Below are 5,524 nucleotides of genomic sequence, written 5' to 3'. Positions count from 1 at the left end.
TTGTCAAGACAAATTCAACGAGCCCAAACTCGATGGGTTTACTAAAAGGCAGTTCAGGGTTACGTCTCCTACCTTCGTGCCCTAACAGCAGACCAGCTCAGTGGTTCCAAAAGACATTTGTGTTTCAAATTTCAGATCCCACATATACTTGCAAGTAAACTGATCGTGTAACATTCCTATCACATCTAGCAAACGAGCTGATGACCTTGAAGACCTGAACCGATTTCCACCAAACATAGCTAAGAACACTCCCGACTGACATACCTTTTAAACAAAAAAAACCGCATTACAATCGGATCATCCGTTTGGGAGCTACGATGCCACATACACACACACACACACACACACACACACACACACACACACACACAGACATGTCAAACTTATAACACCCCGCGTCGGGGGTTAATAAATAGGCCATTTCATGAAGTAAGGAAATGTTATACATAGCTGCAGCAGTTACACCGATGAATTAAAGTATTTAATGTACTGTTCTTAATCTGGACCTAAAATAAAATTCATACCTATAGAAAAAGATGCAATAGATCAAAAATAATTACCTACAACGCCTACATAAAAATTAATAGCAAATAGTTGACTCTCAGCAACTACGATACTAAGCCAAATTGTAAGACATCACATCGGGGGTGTAACTCAGTGGTAGAGTGTCTGCTTCGCATGCTGAAAGTCCTGGGTTCAAATCCCAGCACCTCCAAACGCAAAACTATATTTTTCGTCTGTTCTAACATAATAATTAAGAGTTAACATTTTTTTATTTATTTGTACTTCAAAGGTTCCGGAACTACTGAGCCGATTTAAAAAATTCTTTCATCGTTAGAAAGCTACACTCTTCCCGAGTAACATAGGCTATATTTTATCCCAGTCAGTAGTTCCCACAGGACACAAGTGAAACCACACTAAGACGGCTGTTAACTTATATGGGGCTAATGTCAAAATACAATCTTCAATCACAAAACAAAGGATAGATAGGTTATTGAAATTCACATTATTTATCCTTGTATAAGAACAAACATATAAGTAGAATAGAGATGTTATTCAGTAATCTCCCGCATACAATATTAACATCATGCCATTACGCGCTTGAGCTTTTTACGCGAACAAACAGACCGACCGACGGATAATCTGTTGGAAGTCGTGGATGTTGAAACTATGGAAGTGGCATTGAAGGTTTTATATTTATAAGTAAAACCAGTGAATCGATGTAAAGTAATTACTTGTATTTTTAATGTCAGAACGATAGTAAAACAAATCTGGAACGTCAAACACTTTTTAACAGATGATACAATTTTTTTTCAAGTTATCTTTACTTTTTATTGTTGAATAAATACCTACCATACCAAGATAACTTATACTTTTCATAAACACAATTCTCAAATATCCACAGTTGATCCAAAATTTACTTTAATTTTCATACTTAAAAAAAAACAAGTTAAGAAACCTAATTTTTGTGTCAAAAAATTGCACTGTGCGTTTTGATAAAACCACGCTCAAATCATGCCAGACACTTCCATTAACCACACATCCGTTACCTTTCTCACTAATCATAAGACGATCACTGGGCAGAGCAATAAATTTCAGTACCTTCACTATAACTCAGCCAGACCTACCCCTAATTAAGGGTAGCTGTAAAAATAATTACCTGTCATGTTTCAAGAGCGCGTGTGTTCATCTTTTACTGTGTTATGTCGGTTTTTGAAGTGTATGTAAATAGAGGTAGGTACTTTGAATAGTGAGTATTTTAGTCGTTTTAGGAAGAATAGGCATGATGACAAATTTTTAAATTCCTTTGTATGATGTAGGTATACGTCTATTTTATATGAAAAATTATTAATTTTAAGAAAATGCGAAGTTTATTTATCAAATAATTGCATTTTTCTCTGTCCACTTTGAATCCGGCGCGAAAACGCTTGTCAGTGTCATGTCGTCACTTGTGACGTCACGACTGAAATTACAAGACGCAAGTAAACAACGCTCGTGCAATAATTAAGTTTTTTGTGTTATTAAATATGAATTCGAAAGGGCATAGGTGTTGTGGGGTCCCCCAGTGTAAGAACACATCCAAAACAACTCCTGATAAGTTATTTGTGTACGTTCCTCACAATAAAAAAATACGAAACAAGTGGCTTAAACTTGCAAGGCGAGATTCAAAAGCAATATTGCCCAGGGTACAACTTTATTTTTGTGAAGATCACTTTGATGTAAGTTATTACATACTTCTCTAGATTCTAGCATAGTTTATAATGTTAATAACTATTTCGAGGTTAGGTTTCATCTCTCATTGTTTTTTAATTGAACTAGTATATTTACATGGAAGTTTTAACATTTCTAAATTCAGCTGAACAAAAATCTTTATTTGATGCCAAAAACTTTCCCAGCATTATGATATCAATTCTAGGCAAATTAGCGCTGTTTGCCTTGATAAATCCGGGCTTATGATAAATTAAAAACAAAGATCGCAGTGGAAGTTCACAATAACGAAATGTGACGTTCTCGCGCTTTCGCGCGAGTTGTTTTCAGAGATGACGTCACGAGCTCTGATTGGTGTTCAAGATATCATGGCGGATTGCCTTATTTCGTAATTTTATTTTATAAAAATACATATTAATCACATTATTAATAAAGAAAACAATGCGCGTTTTATATTCCAAGCTTCAAGTTTAATTTAATAAATATATTATTTTAATGATTTTTGATTACTGTCATCATGCCTATTGTGAAATACATGTTTTCTTTTTATGCTCATTTTTTACCAGGGACCCATATTTAAGGGAACAGGTTAACGATTCAGATTTTTATTATTTTATGATTTACACATATTTTATTACTAGCTTCTGCCAGCGGTTTCACCCGCATCCCGTTGGAACTACTTCCCGTACCGGGATAAAAAGCCTAGCCTAGCCTATAGCCTTCCTCGATAAATGGGCTATCTAGCACTGAAAGAAATTTTCAAATCGGACCAGTAGTTCCTGAGATTAGCGCTTTCAAACAAACAAATTCTTCAGCTTTATAATATTATAGTTCGGCCATTCAGAGAATGCGTTCCTGACACGTCGCGATTGAACTGACGACGTAATAACATTCATTGATTATTGATATAATAATGTTGTTTTAATGCTCCTCAATTGTTAAAACGGTAAACAACCAGCAAAAATATTTTTATCGTAACTGCAACGCCATTGCAAAGTTACGTCGTCAGTTCAATCGCGACGTGTCAGGAACGCATTCTCTGAATGGCCGAACTATAGTATAGATTTTGTAATCATTTAATAGAAAAATTAAGTATACAGTTATAATAAATACAAACATAATCTTAAAATCTAAACAATATTGATTTAATTAAGTGTAAAAAAATACATAAAAAATATACCTACTTACACGTTACTATAAACTCAACCCTACGCAAGCGGTACATTAACGAGTGACGTAAACTTCAGTTTAATGCACAATGTAAAAGTAAGACGAGATATAAAATATTAATGAGACAAAATGTGTAAGTATGCCAAGTAACATAAACCAGAAGTCGTCACAAATCCCACATACAAGACAATTAAAATATACTTAATTAGTTAAATATTTTTATGGTCCTTTCTTAATGTGTGTCATTTGTAGTATGTATGAAATTCAACCCTTTTATTGCCATGGTTTAATTATTGAGTTAATAAACATGATGTAATATTTTACGAGTCTAATATTACCACATCATATGCTACAAGACACGTAAATTAAGCTTTAAGAACAAAAATATGCGCTTATATATTTTATTATAACATAGAAACCCTTTGAGTACTAGCATACTGCAAACTAAGCAGTTGGCTGGCAGTTGACGCGATGATTCCTTTTGTTTTAATAATATCGCGAATTTAGTTACAAGTTTTTGAGTCTGTATCATACCGGCCAAATACCTGATCGTTGTGATGTGCACACTCCCATACATGCACACTCACATCTTCTTACTTATCAAGCACCCGAAGCAAACTATTGGCCGACAAAAAATTCTGCTTATGCCGATGCTTTTACTTTACTTCAGAAGCCACCTAATAACTAATAAAACATTAGTCATATTAATACCCTCGACATTAACACTTAAACTCAAATTAATACGAACACGCAATAACATCAGTCATTTTACGACAATGACAACTATCGAACCCTTCACCGCCTACGGTTTAATGACTGACTGTGTTACCGACGTGACAAACGGCCCACGTGTGTTACAATTAGTATTAAGATGTGTCATATTAATTACAAATCCTTTGCTTGTTAGTTATTTTAATTGATGCGGTACCTAAGTATTGTTAAGTCGTATAGCTTTTCTAACCTTTCACTGCGTACAGTTTAATGACTGACTGTGTTACCGACTTGACAAACGGGCCACGTGTGTTACAATTAGTACTAAGATGTGTCATATTGAAATGAATAAGTTTCCTCTTTATTATATTAGTATAGATTGTAAGTCACAAATAAGCGCCTTTTTCTATAAAAAATATGCGCTGATACGTTTCAGAAATAACATCAAATGTCATATGAAATCCTTATATTTTAATGAAACAACCTAATAACAAATAAAACAATGTGTATGTATGTTATTTTACGACAATGACAACTATCCAACCCTTCACCGGCTACGGTCTAATGACTGACTGTGTTACCGACTTGACAAACGGCCTACGTGTGTTACAATTAGTACATACCAAGATGTGTCATAATAATTAGTGGCTTTATGATGGACTAATTATTTTTGTTGTTTGTAATTTTAATTTATAAGTGAATTTGACAACTTGTCTTATCAACTAGTATTTATGAGGTTATTTTGTAGCTTTTTTCAATTTCCCCTTTTTATTTTAATAAGCTATGATTTGCATAGGTTTTCCCTCTTATGTACCTACACTTAAAAAATAAGTAAAACGATGCCATCATATCTATCTTATCATATCTTTTGAGCTAAATAAATGTTTTTCTTTCTAGTGAAAAGTAGTTCTACATTTTACAAATTATAGTAACTAGTGTTATCTTGACATTTTAATGTTTATTTTACACCTTCATAATTTTGGCAATCAATGAATAAACCACGGTCCACGACATAATTAAAACCAACTTAACTCTCATCCGGCTACAACACGAGTCGTTTGTGACTATCCACTATCCGACCCTCATGCGTGTATTAATTGGTGGCTTCACAGCGATAATGTTTGATTGATACCGCCGATACTACCCGTAAGGGGATGTTCATATGTAACGCTTACAAGTATCTTTGTCAAAGTATCAACACTGAATTCACAATCACAGCATTGGAAGGCTGCTGTAATGTAGTTTAATGGTAAGCTTCGTATAAAAAAAAAAGTAGATTTAAATTCCAGACTTGATATTTAGATTTTGAAAACTTTCAGTAGGTAACGATTTCACGCACTTACACGCCTTCATTTTAAATTGAAAAACGTGTCATAAACAGTACAAAATCACAGACCTGGGTTTTCGATATAGAAGTCAAATACCTACCTATATG

The 5,524-nt window shown here is 34.0% G+C and overlaps 1 non-coding gene across 1 annotated transcript; it reads left to right on the top strand.

Annotated features, from left to right (window-relative positions):
* Positions 1-643: 643 nt before the first annotated feature.
* Positions 644-715, top strand: Trnaa-cgc. Its single transcript has one exon. It is a non-coding gene; the product is annotated as a tRNA-Ala (tRNA).
* Positions 716-5,524: the final 4,809 nt, after the last annotated feature.

This window comes from Helicoverpa zea, chromosome 15, assembly GCF_022581195.2.
Source record: "Helicoverpa zea isolate HzStark_Cry1AcR chromosome 15, ilHelZeax1.1, whole genome shotgun sequence".
Lineage (NCBI taxonomy): Eukaryota > Metazoa > Arthropoda > Insecta > Lepidoptera > Noctuidae > Helicoverpa > Helicoverpa zea.
Note: the sequence above shows the minus strand (reverse complement) of the source record. Positions and strands in the feature narration are given on the sequence as shown.